Source organism: Myotis davidii, unplaced genomic scaffold (assembly GCF_000327345.1).
Source record: "Myotis davidii unplaced genomic scaffold, ASM32734v1 scaffold308, whole genome shotgun sequence".
NCBI classification, from domain to species: domain Eukaryota; kingdom Metazoa; phylum Chordata; class Mammalia; order Chiroptera; family Vespertilionidae; genus Myotis; species Myotis davidii.
In genome coordinates this window covers 454216-468702 of record NW_006298552.1, presented here as the reverse complement: position 1 = coordinate 468702, position 14487 = coordinate 454216, and the positions used below count along the sequence as shown (strand labels likewise).

At 34.3% G+C, this 14487-nt stretch overlaps 1 long non-coding RNA gene across 1 annotated transcript in view; it reads right to left on the bottom strand.

Annotated features, from left to right (window-relative positions):
* The window catches only part of LOC102757093, a 23113-nt gene that overhangs the window by 8216 nt on the left and 410 nt on the right, over positions 1 to 14487 (bottom strand). The window contains exon 2 of the long non-coding RNA XR_436206.2: positions 4459 to 4462. This is a non-coding gene — a long non-coding RNA (uncharacterized LOC102757093). The remainder of the gene's footprint in view (positions 1 to 4458; positions 4463 to 14487) is intronic.

Below are 14487 nucleotides of genomic sequence, written 5' to 3'. Positions count from 1 at the left end.
CTTGGGATATGTTCCTAGAAGTGGGATCCCTGGGTCAAATAGCAGTTCCACATTTAATTTTTTGAGGAAACTCCATACTGTTTTCCATAGTGGCTGCACCAGTCTGCATTCCCACCAGCAGTGAAAGAGAGTTTCTTTTCCTTCGTATCCTCTCCAGCACTTGTTGTTTGTTGATTTGCTGATGACAGCCATTGTGACAGGGGTGAGATAGAACTCATCGTTGTTTTGATTTGCATCTCTCAGATGATTAATGACTTTCATCTTAACATTGTTAAGACAAAGCTTTTTGTCTAAAGATCTGTCATCAAGTCTATATGAGGGACAGTTTCTTTTTGTTTATTTCCCTAAATGGACCATACTTTCCTATTTTTTGTATGCTTTTTTATCTCTTTTTGTTGTAAAAAACTGGACATTTAAACCTAATGATGTAACTACTCCAGGGTTTGCTGTTTTTATTTGTTATTTATTTTTATTATATTTTTTATTATTGTAGTCTGTCTCTAGTCCAAGAATCAACCAGAGGTGTAAACTTAAGGTCATATCAGGTATTTTCTGAGCTGTACCTTTCCCTGGGCGTGTATAGTCACTCTCTGATTTCTTCAGTATATGAAGATATTTTGGAATCCCTACCTCCTAAAAGGGAACAAGAAGAAAATGAATGGATTTGGGAAAATGGACACTGACCCTTTAAATTCTCTTTGTGAGGCACATTAACCAGAGGAGGAAGGGCTTGTAACAATCCCTGAAGGAACAACAATAATGGCTGCTGGACTTCTTTTCTGCACTTCTGCAATCAAAAGCATCATTTAGTGATGAGACCACTGATCCTTTATATGTGTAGGACAAGTTCCTTTTTGTCTACCTTGGCAATTGCAAGCTATGTACTAGTTGGTCCAGCAACCAGCACACAGCTGCCTACCTGGAGGTGGGCTGTGGGTAACAGCCACTAGGCTGGAAGTTTAAATTGATGAAATTAACTCCTATTACTGTCCATTCCCCCTGGAAATTTCAAATATTCATTAGACCCCAAAGTTCCAAAACAGTTATATCAGAGACATTTGGCCAGTGCAATTGTTGTCTAGTGGGAAACAGATTTCTGATACTTACCACTTTGGCATTTTCTTGGAATTCTCATTTTAGTGAGTATGTTTTCAACTTTTGAAATTTTGCTCTTATTCAAATATATTTCTTCAAAATTTAGATTACTTCTCATTATCTATTCTTGAATTATGGTTAATGCATATGAATATTTTGAATATACTTATTTTAAGGACTTTAAAGTTTCCATTATTCATTTTTCTATTAAAGTACACTTTTTGTTTCTGGAATAACCTGACTCTGTACCCTATGCTGTTCTTTTTCTTTGTTTTGTTTTTACTTTTGAGTTCAAGTTTATTGTCATGTTTTTGTTTTAATACCAAATCCCTGAGTTTACTTTTGCACTTAGCAAGGATTTACAGTTTTACAAATTCACTACATGTCATGTAAACTCATTTGGAGTTCCTGTACCTGTACCTTTTAGGTTATATGTATTTAGAATTCATTATCAAGCACGATGAGTGATTAGGGCTCTGATATCTCAGTGTCCTTTACTTATGATCCTGAATGGTCAGCAGGTTTCAAGGATAAAACAAGTTCAGAATTTCATTTTGCTGATGCAATAGCTTTTTTGTAGCTACTGTCTTGATATGATAACACAGATTCAGAATGTGTTCCAAAAGATAAAGTACTTCTTCCTTATTCATAGGCAGATGTTAATATCCTAACTTCCAGTTCTTCAGGTCTTTCTCTAGTTTTGATTTACCTGTGATTTCTCTGAACTAAAGTTATTTTCACAGATCTTGACTATGATACTATTTTTTTAATTTTATTTGTAATTTCTTAATGTTTTTCTTCTTGACTTCTAAGTTGTTGTTTTTTGTTTTAATATTATATTTCATTACCATATATTTGTGACAGAAGATGATTTGACTTTGGGTAGTGGGCACACAGTGTACCATAGAAATGAACACATGAAACTTATATAATATTATTAACCAATGTCACCCCAATAAATATATATATATAGCTAATATGCAAAGTGTCCCCTCAGGAATTCAACCAGGAGACTGGGAGTTCAATTGCTCGCTATGACAGGTACTGACCATCAGGGGGTGATGCGGAACATGGCAGGTGACTAGTGGCGGCAGCAGGACGCTGAGGGAGGGAAGGAAGGAGGAGGCAGGGGATACTGCGCGGTGGCAGCCTGCAGGTGGCAAGGGAAGGAGGAGGCAGGGAGCAAGGAGGTAGGGAGGTAGGGAACCTGATCAGACCTGATTGCCAGCCAGGCCTAGGGACCCTACCTGGGCACAAATTTTGTGCACTGGGCCTCTAGTTTAATATAAAATACTATATATTGATTGTTATATCTTTTGAACAACAAAATGAGAGTGAGAGTCTCTCACACAAAAATGAATCACCATTATCAATGTTTCCATTATAATATGTATTAATTATATTTAACATTTTCTAAGATACCAAAAGTAAAGAAATTGAATCATATCTCAGAGGTAAATTGATGTAAATTTGAACAATAATTCAAAGTATTAGTTTCCTAGTTCTAGTGCTTCAGTAAGCTTGTCATACTTTCTCTTTGAATTTTTGTTTACTGAAAGGTTAATAATAGATTAAATGAATTAACAGATGATAGTTTGTAATTCAAAGTATTCTTTACATACATGTGTTTATTCCATAAAGGTTTATGAAGCACCTACCATAAACAAACATTGATTCAATTACTAAAAAATATGTTGAATATATAATGAAGAACTATTTCTTACTCCCAATTATTTTACATTCTAATTTGAGACTCAGAGAAATTTACATATATACACATACAGAGACACACACACACAGTACCATATAAAAACACAATGTAATGATATGCACTATTCGATACAGGCTAGCTAATAAGAAAGGTTAACTGGGAAAAGATTAAAGGGGCAGAAGAGAATTATAAACAGGATGATTGAGGAAAACTTGAGATGTAAATTTGGGCAGAATCTGAATGAAAGAAGAAAGTCCTTTCAAATCCTGTAAGAAGACTATTCCAAGTAAAAAGAATCAGAACTTTCTATTCTCTGGTTTGGGAACAAAAAGCATGTTCGAAGAAGATCAAGGTCATTAGTATGACTGCATAAAATAAAGGAAAGAGAATTTTAGAATAAGAGGTAAAAAATGTATCCAAGGGCCATGTGCCAGGCAGAATAATGGTCCCATAAAAATGTGCATATCCTAATTCCTGGAACCTGTGAATATGACATGTTACATGGCAAAGGGGAATTAAGATTGCAGATGGAATTAAGGTTGCTCATCAGCAAACTTTGAGATGAGGACATTATTCTGGGTGATCGGGGTAGGCCCGTGTAATCACAAAGGCCCTTGTAAGTAAAAGAGGGAGGCGGAAGAGTCAGTATCAGATGCAAAGTGAGAAAGAGTCACTGGCCATTTCTGGCTTTGAAGATAGAAGCCAAGGCATGAGGGCAGCCAAGAGAAACTGGAAAAGGCAAGGATGCAGATTCTCCCCTAGAGCCTCCTTAAGAAATAATGTGTGCATGCATGTGAGCAGTAGGACATGGACAGTAGGTTGGTGAAAGCATGTGTGGGGGGCAGAGGGAGGGAATGGCTTGGAGAGGTCAATGGGGGGAAAATGAGACATATGTAATGCCTTCAACAATAAATAATTTAAATTAAAAAAAATTAAACACACTTACACATACACACAAATAGTTCTCTAGACACCTTGATATTAGACCAGTGAAACCCATTTTGAACTTCTAATCTCCAGCACTATATGATAATTTTTTTATTGTTTTAAGCTAATAAATTTGTGTTACTTTGTAACAACGGTAATAGGAAACTAATACAGGCCATATCATATAGGGCCTCATAGATCTTTTATAATATATTTCTATTGATTTCAGAGAAGGGATAGGGAGAGAGAGATAGAAGCATCAAAGATGAGAGAATAATTGATCAGCTGCCTCCTGCAGGTCCCCTAGTGGGGATCAAGCCCACAACCCCAGCATGTGCTTTGGCTGGAATTGAACTGAGACTTCCTGGTTCACAGGTCCATACTCAACAACTTAGCCACACCGGCAGGGCGGGCCTCATAGTACTTTGAATTTTGTTCTAATTTTTTAAAACCCACTTTAGAACATTAAATTAATAAACAAACAAAGAATGCAATCTGTTTTACTGATTAATAATATTCTAGCTAATCTATGGAGAAGGCTACATAGAGTTATTAGTGTGAGCAAGGAGACTAGTAAAGAAGATATTGAAATAGTTTAGATAAAGAAGTTGAGGACTTGTACAAGGATTACAGTTATAGTCATAGTGGTTACTTCAAGTTATATTTTAAAATAGAGCGATCTGTATTATTGGTATGAGCTACGCTTCACAGGTGATTACAAAAACACACCTAAAACTGGTAACTGAGGGGTGAGGAAAGGATTTGGGAATTAGTGAATACATGCTACTTGAAGTCAGGGAACTTGAAGTGAATACTTTTATAGACTATAATGAAGAAGACAAGTGGTAGAAAGACTAAGCCATGGAATATTCTAACATTCAGCATTTGAGACACGGATAAAGATTCAGAAAATTAGAAACATAAACACTGGTCTATAAAATAAAAGGAAATCTAGCAGAGTAGGTGTACTGGAAGCCAAGTGAAATAGCATTTAAAGAAAGCAGTAGTGATCAGTTGTGTCAAATACCACTGAAAAGCAAGAAAGATGTTGAAATAAAAATGAGAAATTAATCAGTTCACCTAGGGATAGTTCATAACCTTGACATATGTAGATTTAATAGAGAGATAAAGACAAAGTACTCTTGGGCTGGATTTAAAAGAGAATGAAAGGCCAAAAAAGTAAATCTGATGATTTGTTAATCTTTATCATTTTCTTTTTAAAATTCTCACTGGATGATATGTTTATTGATTGATTGAGAGAGAGAGAGAGAGAGAGAGAGAGAGAGAGAGAAGAGAGTGATATCAATAGGAGGCAATGCCTCCTGTACATACCCTGCTCAGGTAAGAAACCCACAACCTAAGTATGTGCCCTGACTGGGAATGGAGCCCAAAACCTTTTGATGTATGGGATGACTCTCCAACAAACAGAACAACCTTGCCAGGACTGATTTGTTAATCTTTCTTTTAAAATTTATCTTTATTATTAAAAGTATTACAGATGCCCCTCTTTTTCCCCCATTGACTCCCACTCCTCCCCACTGCTGTCACCTACCCAGGCCTTCAACCCACTACTGTCTGTGTCCATGGGTTTTGCATATATGCATGCAAGCTTTTTGGTTGATCTCACCCCAACCCCTTCCCTCTGAGAATCCTCATCTGTTGCATGCTTCCATGTCTCTGGGTCTATTTTGTTTGTCAGTTAATTTTTTTCATTAAATTTGTTAATCTTATAATATTTATATGGATATCAAATACATTTATTTCATGATAATCCCAGAAAAAAAATATTGGCAGAAGTAAGAGGAAACATATCACTTGAAGACAGACTATATTGGTGGAAAAATGAAATGTTTATTGGGGCATTCATGTTCTGAAATCTAGTACAGTGGGGCCTTGACTTAGGAGTTTAATTCATTCTGAGACCGAGCTCATTAAGGAGCTGGTTAAGGAGCTCGTTAACTCAAATTACTCTGTCAATTCAATGCAAAAATCGGCCAAGAGACAGCTAGTATCTCAAAAAACTCGTTTGTCGGGACACTTGTAAGTCAAGGCCCCACTGTATTTGATGACAACTTAAGGGAGTTACTTAAATTTTTTGCGCCAGAGAGAATTGTACTATAATCTTAAATTACACTTCAAACTCTTAATAGTTACTGCCCATTCTTCCACTCCCCTGTAATGAACAACTCCTTTTCTCTGCCATCTAACAAAAGAAATCTTTATGACTCAGTTTCATAAATAATTTAATTTAGAATTCTGAATTAATTTTAGTAACAGTCATGAAGTCTAGCCAAGATAAAAAAAAAAATGGTGTTCTCTGTTTAGCTGAAAAATTTTAACCAACCATTTATTTAACAAATGTTTTATATTGAAAATGGTAGAGATACTATACACATTAATTAGAACTTAATTCATTTGAATCATACCTATTTTAATTTTAAGTGCCAAATGTGTAGTATTGCACATAAAAGCAACATTTAAAAATTTGATGGTTGTGTGTTTTTTAGATTTAAATATTTACATGTCTAGAATGTAGAAAATATCTAATTTTAAAAATTCAAAATATGCTACAGTAAATTTTGCCCAGTTATGCAAAGTCTATTTGCATTTGAAGAGTGTATATATTAAACATATTTATACTTGTCTTTGTTTTACCTTTTTAAAAAGTTTGTGGCATTTTAAATGTCACAGAGAGTATAAAAAAGCATGGAGTAAATTCATGAAAAATTTAACAATACAATTTAACATTCTTTTCTGTATGACAAAATATATATATAGCTTACTTGAAAGAAAAAAAATATGTGGCTTATGAAAAATTAAAACGACAATCATCACATTTTTCCCATAGCTAGAGTATTTTCAGAAAATAAATCTGTAGTAAACATAATATTCTGAAGAAATTTTTACCCTTGTTCTTCTTTTCAGTCCCCCCAACCAGAAAAAAAAAATGTGCTTTTGAATCTTCTTTCATTGTATTTTTTTATAATGCCATAGACATGGGAATAAAAAAATGAGGTCTATATTTACCAGTATTTACATCAACATGACTGCCAAATCTACATTAATTTTTATTATTACATAGACTAATATTAAGTTTCTCAACATTATATGAAATATTGGCTCAAAATATAGTATAGTAAAAGCATAATTGGGTGTGAAAGTGATATTAAAATCTGGATTATTTATTATATACCATATAAATATAACAACATCAATTTAAAATTATTGAACAATTGCAATATCTTATGCATTGAACTTAATTCATTTCAAGAATCATAATATTATTACAAAATCCTATGAAATATTTAAGAATAATTCAGTACTACAGTTAGTAACAAAAAATTAATGCTAGGAAAAAAATTGCTTTAACTATTTGCACCTCCATTATTTTTTCATTTTACAATAGGAAATTAAAAATGATAATGTATCAACAGGTCCTGATACATACTAAATAAGTGATGGTAATTTAATTCATTTAAATACTTTTTAACATTTGCTGAGAAAAAAAGTCATTAAAGAAGTCCTAGGTTAAACATAAAATATTAAAAATACAATTTTCAGAATTATATCAGTAACATTGTTATTAGAAAGCTCCAAACCCTCATTAACATTTAAAAAAAACCAAAATATTTTAAAAAGCAAAACCAATAAAAACTACTAAATTAGAGACTGGCTAAAATAACCTTATAAGAGCTCTGTAAAACAGTGAAAGGTCTAGAGCAGTAAAGAGAACACCCACTCAAGAAAAAGCCACGTTCAACAAATAGGAAATGTATGTCATTTTTATTCACCCTCCTCTTCTCAGTACAGTGCAGTTTTGTTCTAGAGGAGACAATAGCTAAATTCCCAACTCTCTTTTAAATGGAAATGTTTAAAAAAAAAACACAACCTTATTTATAATATTCCAATCTGTCTGGGGCTATCTGAAGGATTGATATCTAACTTGGAGCTCAGGCAAGAGGTTGAGGCAATTGTATAACTTGAATGTCAGGCAAGGAGAAGCAGTAGTGCTGCTGAGAAAGCTGCAGACTAGGAAAGTGATTCCAGGTGGAGTTATGCAGTAGATAATAAGGCACTGAGGAGAATCTGTGGGAAAGTTAAACATTCAAAAGCAGCTGCGTACCCAGGGAATCAAAAGACACACAAAGGCCTGGACAAGATGCATGATCAGAGAAGAACTGAAATACCTTAAGTCTTTACCTGAGGCTGATCCCCAGGATTAAGGAATACCCAAATAATGAGTATTTTCCCATACAAAACCAGTCTGCAAAAACAGGGAAAGTTGGCTTTTGTTCATGCCTATATTTTTCAATTATAATTTACATTCAATATTATATTGTATTAGTTTTAGCTGTAGAGCATAGTGGCTAGAAAATCGTACACTTTACAAAGCATTTGTACTTTTTATTTCTATACCCACCTGGCACACAAATGCCCAATTATGAAGGCATACAAAATCTCAGGAAAATATGGTACATTCAAAGGACAAAATCAATCTGCAGAATCTGTCCCTGAGGACATACAGACATTGGACTAACCAGACAAAGACTTTAAAACTTCTGTCTTGAATATGTTCAAATAGCTAAAACAAACAACAACAACAAAAAACATAGACAAAGAACTAAAGAAAATCAGGAGAACAGTGTATGGATAAATTTCAGCAAAGAGAGGAAAAAAAATTAAAAAGGAGCCAAAGAAAAATTCTGGAGTTGAAAAATATAACAATTGAACTTTAAAAAGCACTATAGGGCCCTGACAGGTTTGGCTCAGTGGATAGAGCGTCAGCCTGTGGACTGAAGGGTCCCAGGTTTGATTCTGGTCAGAGGCATGTACCTTGGTTGTGGGAACATCCCTAGTGGGGGGTGTGCAGGAGGCAGCTGATTGATGTTTCTCTCTCATTGATGTTTCTAACTCTATCCCTATCCCTTCCTCTCTGTAAAAAATCAGTAAAATATATTTTTTTAAAAAGCACTATAGGTATGCAGGTATTCAACAAGTTTAAACATGCAGAAAAATTAATCAGTGCATTTGAAGACATTTAAAATTATTGAGTTTTTAGAACAGAAATAAAAAAAGATTAAAGAAAAGTGAACAAAACCTAAGGATCTTTTGGGATATCATAAATTGGACTAAATATACACATTATAAGAGTCTTAGAAAGTGACGAAAGAAAGAGGCAGATTATTTAAGATATTAATATATATAATTACTAGAGGCCTGGTGCATGAAATTTGTGCACTGTGGGTTTGTCTCTTAGCTCAGCCTGCACCCTCTCCAATCTAGGATCCCTCTCACAATCCGGAACTGTTGGCTCCTAACCACTCACCTGCCTGCCTGCCTGATTGCCTCTAATTGTCGCCCTTCTACCATGTGGCCATCTTGTGATGACGTGAGGATGTGAGGGTCAATTTGCATATTACCTCTTTATTGTATAGGATATTACATAATTAAGGTATATAATTATAATTAATTAATTAATTAAATATGAGAATATACGTGGATTTTCAAATAAAAGAAGCTCCAGAAATTATAAAAAGAAAAATGTCAGAGAACCACATTAAAATGAATTATAATCAAACTATTGACACACATAGACAAAGAGAGAATTTTGAAAGTAATAAGAGAAAAGCAATTTATCATGTACAGTGATTCTCATAAGAATATCAGTTGCTATTTTGCAGAAACCTTGGAGGGCAGAAGGCAGTGAGATGATATATTTAAAGTGAACCAAACGATAAAAAAACAAACAGAATTCTATATCAATTTTCATATACATTATAAAATAAATATGTAAAAAGCCCTTGGGGATTTTTATTAGAGTTGATTAAATCTGTAGATCTATTTGGGGATAATGATAACATCAATTTTAAATATTTCAATATGTTATTTTCCTTAATTCTTCAATTTTCTATAGCAATATTTTATAGTTTTCAATATTATGTTATATCCATTTTCTAAAATTATTACTTATGATATTAGTTTCCTATAACTACTGTAAGAAGTTATTATAAATTTGTTATCTTAATGTGAGAGCATTTTCTTTCACATCTCTGAAGGTGGGAAGTCTAAATTAAGCTATCTGCAGGCCTGCACTTTCTCTGGAGACTCTAGGAAAGATTCCATTTCTTGCCTCTTCCAGTTTCTGTTTGCTGTTATCATTCTTTGGCTTGTGGCAACATCTCTCCAGTCTATTCCACTTTCACATTTCCTCTTTGCTTCTCTTCTAAGAACACTTCTGGATTTGGGTAATATTTAGGTAATCCAAAATATCTCCTTGTTTTAAGATCCTTAATTCACTTACATCTATAAAACCCTTTTACAAATAAGGTAACATTCATAGTCTCTAAGAATTAGGACATTGGTATATATTTTAGAAGGTCATTTTAACCCACATTTTTCTTTTTATGGTTTTTGATAATGTGAATATTTTGTGTGTTTTTTTTATATCTAATCATTTTACATAGAAATAAAATAAATACAATTGATTTTTGTATGTTGACCTTTTATCATAAGACTGATAAATTTACTAACTAGTTCTGCTATGCATCCTGAGTTTCTTCAGAATAATGTTTGTAAATAGTTTGGTCTCTTGTGAATAAATACAGTTTTATTTCTAGCTTTTGTAACTTTATGATTTTTTTTTGCCTTATTACACTTGACTACATACTCCAGTAAAATTGTGAATAGAAGTAGTAAAAGTTAACATACATTTTATTTCCAGTTACAATGGAAAATTTTTTAATATTGTACCAGGTATGTTATTAGTTGTTGTAATTTATTTAAATGCCCTTTATGTTAAGAAATTTCCAATGTGTTATGAGAAAAGTCATGAAAAAAGATACCAAGTAGTAACTCTAAATAATGAAATAATTTTTTAAATGCTGGTAAGCATTTAATTTCCTTGTATGCTTATGGTAAACATGCAAATACATACAGTTTTTGTGTAAAACAACTTGACAACAATATTTTATATACTTTTGCACAATAATTTCAATTAAGTAAAAAATGATGCAGAGAATATACTTCTATGGGATAGATAAAAGTCAAATTAAGATATTTTAAGAATAGGTAAGAGATAAGATAATGAAGGGAGCAGAAAATGAACACCCCTTTGAGATTTCTGAAAGAAAGATAACAATGCAGTCTCAGTGTTTCAAACTACTCAAAAAGACTTCATGATATTGCCAATGTCTTAAATACTCTCTGCCCCCTCACATTTTATACCTTTAATTCAAATGTCACCTCCCAAATCTAAATGAATAATTCTCATTTACATGTGGGCTGCAGGCATTTTATTCCACATTGTAGTTTTGTTAACAGCTAGCTCTACCACTGTGGGAGTTTGTAGAATAAAGTGGCAAAGTGTATGCTTTCTGAAACTTAACTAGCTGAATTCTATTTTATTTTTTCAGAAGCTTAGAATAATATTTCAAAACTTAAACAAGTCAGCTATGTATTTGCTATATAGCACATACCTCCAAATTCAAATAGAACAAGGATGCAAATAATCTTAATATATTCAATATGCTTACATGCTGATAAGTTATGGCCATTGTTAGTGATGGTTTTAGATGTTTCCTTAGAAATCAGTCATTTTCAAATATTAAATGCTTTATCTCTGCGTAATTAGATAGGTTTAATTCAAATTTAGGAAATAATTTAAAACTTTTCAGAATTATTACAAAATAAGCTCTGACTTGACAAACACAATTCCAAAAAAAATTTTAAGTAGAAAACCTTTCAGTTAAATCAAGACTTATATACTCCTTTACAAAATATCAAATAACATCCCTAGTGCTTTATAGGTATTTTAGTGGATCCACTGTCTCACTCAGAAATCTGCTATTTCTATTGCATAAGCCACCTTTGAAAATGATTTAATGCTTCAGCAGGTTTTGAATGTTTTTAAGTGATTTTCCAAATTTGGCAAGACCTACATGTCCATCTGTAGACCGATTCCTATGTGCATATGTACATTGTTCAATGTGAGCCATAATGTGCACAAAAATATTCAACTTAATTAGAACTCTCAGAATCTTTGAAATTAGAAAGAGACACTGGGAAAACATTAATTAGAGTCAACTGAGACTGAGAATATCTGCTGTTAGTTAGCTCAAATTGTTTCTGTTGTTTTCACCACATATATTGTACTAAGTTAATCTGAAACTGCTGAGGCCACCATCAGGTTAAGGTAACTGGGAAGCTTTGTTCTGATCCCTAGTCCCCATACTCGGGAATTCTAACTGGATTGTTCTGGGGAATATCCCAAGTCTGAGTAAATGATTAATTCAAATGTGTACTCCAGGTTAAGACTGTGGGTGTAGATGAGCTGCACTAATTTAGCCTTCAAGTCCAATTCTGACTTTCCTCAAAGACCTTATAGTAGGCAAAATTTGTAAATTATGTTCCAAAAATATCACACCCTAAACCCTAGAAACTGAGAATATGGTGAAATATCACGCTGGAATTTATGTTACATTAAATTGTGGCTCAGTTGGCCTTAAGAGGATCTGGTAGGCTTCATTTGGTCATGTGAGCTCTTAAAAGCAGAGAAGTATCTCCATCTGGTGATGGAGAAGGACCAGTCAAACAGATCGTAAGCATGGGGATGCTCTAATGTATTTTTCTTGTTTGTTTTTTTTTGATGGAAGGTGCACCATGAAAAGGACTGAGCCATGGCCTTTCGAAGAGGAGAGCACCCCCTGACTGAGAGCCAGTAATGAAAGGGGGCGCTCAGTAATAAAACCCCAGGAACTAGATTCTACCAACAACTTGAATGAGCTTGGAAGCAAATTTCCCCCAGATACTCCAGATAAGATTTCAGCCTAGTTGAAATTCTGAATCCGATATTATGAGATCTTCAGCAGAGAACAATCAAGCCCACCAGGACTGCTGACCTACAGAAATGTGAGCTAATTAATAGGTGCCGTTTTAAGCCACTACGTTAGTTGTGATTTGTTACTCAGAAATATAAAACGCAGATGATCTCAATAAAACTCTTTAAACCAGATAGCCAGGCCTCTTATTCATGTTTTAATAAAGCAGTGCTCAAAACTTAATTCCTAGGCCAAATATTTCCAACTATCCTGTATCTCAATCATGACCTTTGTTCATCCACTACCTCCCAATATTCTCTGCTTACAATAATTTATACTACTCTTTCAGTGAGTTAATCATGCACTAATAAAAAACAAATTCCTATTCCTTCTCTCATGACTAAAAACTACTTCTTCCCTAAAACACCTTTTCCTTGTCAAACCCCCACCCTGCCTCAAACGATGCTCCCCATTATTGCTTCTAAACTAATTGTCACCACCTTCTAGGAAAATCAATAAAAAACAACACAATAAAATACATATGAGGTCTTGTGGTCTCTGCCATTGTTTAAACTCTCTCCCCCACCACACCTAATAATTGACATACTTTAAATTTTTAGAAACTATCTCTCAAAAAAGACATTGGTCATTTCTTTGATTGGCTTTATGTACTGTGCATATAACTTTTCTTCTGATGCCTTTGTTCAAGAGTTTCTTAAACTCCTGAGGAAGTTAAGAGATATGTTTTTCTTAATGCCTCCTCAGCAACAGGAACTTTTGATTCTGCTGTCATCAAATCTCTGCAATGAACAATTCAAACCTGCCTCTTTAGGAAAAACATAGTAACTCCTTAATCACAAATAAAATCATAATAAGGTTTTCTTCTTATTAGGACATCCAGTTCAAGGGTCCTCCTTCCTTCTGTAAATCTTTCTTCATTCATTTTCTTTTTTAAAATATATTTTTATGTTGCTAGTATTGCAGATATCTCCCATTTTCTTTCCCTTTCTCTCCCTCCTACCAGCCCCTCCTCCCTCCCCAGGTCTTCACTACCCTATTGCCCATGTCCATGGGCTATGCATGTAAGTATATCAATTCTTTGATTTATCTCTTCTCATCCCCCACCCCACATGGAGGTATGTTAGTCTGCTCCATGTATTCCTGCTTTGGGTCTTATTTTGTTGGTTAATTCATTTTTTTCATTAGGCTCCACAATAAGTGAGATCATGTGGTATTTGTCTTTCTCAGTTTGGCTTATTTCACTTAACATAATATTGTCCAGGTCCATCTATGCTGTCCCAAGTAGTAAGAGATTTATTTATTTTCTTACCCAGCAAAAAGTTCATAGCACATTCATTTATTAAAAACATAAATTCCTGGCATTGCATAGCAAAACACTAAGCATGGAAGAATCTATAATTTATTTTTGTGCATTGTTAGAGTCATAATAAAGGGCATGTTGCAAACATGATAAATTCAGGCTCAAGAGGCTTAAATATGGCCCAGCTGGCATGGCTCAGTGGTTGAACATCAACTTATGAACCATGAGGTCATGATTCAATTTCCAGTCAGGGCACATGCCCAGGTTGCACACTTGACCCCCAGTAGGGAGCATGTGGGAGGCAGCCTATCAATGATTCTCTCTCATCACTGACGTTTCTATCTCTCTCTCCCTTCCTCTCTGAAATTAATAAAACATATTTTTTTAAAAAAAGAACTTTAAATATGAATGCTTTGCTGTCTCATATGTATATACGAGAGGCCCAGTGCACAAAATTTGTGCACTCAGGTGGGAGGGAAGGTCCCTCAGCCCGGCCTGTGCCCTCTCGCAGTCTGGGACCCCTCGGGAGATAACGCCCTGCTGGCTCAGGCCTGCTCCCTGGTGGCAGAGGGCAGGCCCAATCCCTAGGTGCAGCCCCTGGTTGGGCTCAGAGCAGG